Source organism: Typopeltis vanoorti, chromosome 1 (assembly GCF_054136105.1).
Source record: "Typopeltis vanoorti isolate ZY-2024b chromosome 1, IOZ_Tvanoo_1.0, whole genome shotgun sequence".
NCBI classification, from domain to species: Eukaryota; Metazoa; Arthropoda; class Arachnida; order Uropygi; family Thelyphonidae; genus Typopeltis; species Typopeltis vanoorti.
The window spans coordinates 75,188,393-75,190,274 of record NC_143549.1 but is presented as its reverse complement, the minus strand read 5'-3'; positions in this window follow the sequence as shown (position 1 = coordinate 75,190,274).

The window sequence follows — 1,882 nt, the reverse complement described above, 5'->3', positions numbered from 1 at the left end:
GCCACCGAGAAGACCCACTTAGTACCTATGACGTCATCAGCTAGAGGGCTGACTGCGAGCACACTCTCGACTTTTCTTAATCGTGAATTATCTGCTCGCCTTTTAACTGGACGAAATTTCGGTTTCTCCACTGTTTGTGTCGCAGACAAGACAGCGCTAGTGACGTCAGAGAATTGTTACAAAGTTTTGTACAGTTTTAGACAAATGAGATTTTTTTTTTTTTTTTTGTTATTCGGAGTAATTCCCCGGATGTTCTGATAGCAACCCTTCTCTCCCTTGGCATGTGCTAGCGCTTCTCAATCTTTTTTTTTTTTTTTTTTCCTGATCGTTATTTTTCAAGGTCAAGCTATCGTGACTCCTTGTACGGTCAATTCCATCATTTCAAGGACTCTTTCATCCTGATTTTAATTAAACTCATCTCACTCATGGCAACGGAGTTTAATTACATTCCCCGTAATTTTACTGCAATGTTTTTTTGTTGTTGTTGTTTTGTTTTGTTTTGTTTTGTGAAGGTGCTAGGTTTGCTTACACCATATTTAAGTGGTGAGGTTTGTTACAGAAATATCACCCCCAATATTTTTTTTATTTTTATTTTGCAGATAATATTGTGTGGAAAAACTGTAGCAAATACGTATTTTTGAGCTGACAAAAAAAAAAAAAAAAATCAACTTTATAATTGATTATCGCGAAAAGCTTTTTAGAATATTTGTTTTGCTTTCAAAGAGTATTCTATCGATCCAAGTTGTTTGCGGATATTCTTTAATATTTCACTGTATATATCACTCTTAATATAATACAGTATAATTTTTTTCAAATTATACTGTATTATATTATATACTTTTTTTAAAAAATATATATAATATATCAGAGATTCCAAATGACAGTGGATAACATAGATGATATCGGGATTATGGAATGTAGATTACAAGAATAGACTGAGAGTAGCAGACACTGGTAAACGGGAGAAAGAGGGATGATATGATAGAGGTCTAAACTTCGGAAAGAGTGACATCGGTTGACGAAATTTTTGATTATATGCAAGGTGGTGAGAGGACAAGGGTGCAGTTGTGGAAGTTGTTTGTGTATAGTTAAGAAAGGGATGCGCGCTAGATTTTTTCTCTCGCAGAGCAAAGCGCGAGTGAGTGGAATAGTTTGCATTTAGAGGTAGCGTGTGCATCTACTGCGAATGAGTTTGTGTGACAGGTGATGTGGGTGATGTATGACCTATCAAAGAATGATCTATCTTATTAAAGAACACAATCGTATATTGATACTTTTTTAATAATAATCCAAAGAGAGTGGGCACGAAATAGCGACATTTATTATTACACCTTTACCCGTTCTTGGCTTAGGTACTGTAGACTCAATTATGCTTTGGTAAGTTCCAAAAGTTGAAACAATTCAACAAAATTTTGCAAAATGGATCCAAGACATGCTTAAAGCATTTTGCAAAACGTACCCAGAGATGTCGTAAACTAAGCAACTACGACAATGCCTAAAAGTATTGTACTCCCTTCTGAGGAGTCTCCAATCCCTTTGGTTCACTTTAACATATCCTTTTAAATACTACTTGACATCATCTCTTTCTACATATTCATGTAAAATTTACGCCTTCGTTAACATAATCCACACTCACTATTTTGCCTCACCCACATCCTGTCCCCCGAGGTGGCGTTCCTCTGGTTGATTAATCGTCAAGTGCATTAGCTTAAATGACCAGATAAGGGGTTGTAGGTGTTCAAGTGAATTAACGGTTACAGTAATTCGTTCAGGTACTTAGGGTAGGAATTTAAAGCAAGCGGATTATCTGTCCTTGTCTTGAAGTAAAATGTTTCAGTAACCGTTGTGGGTTATTTCTGTTATTATAAGTTATTCGGGTTAG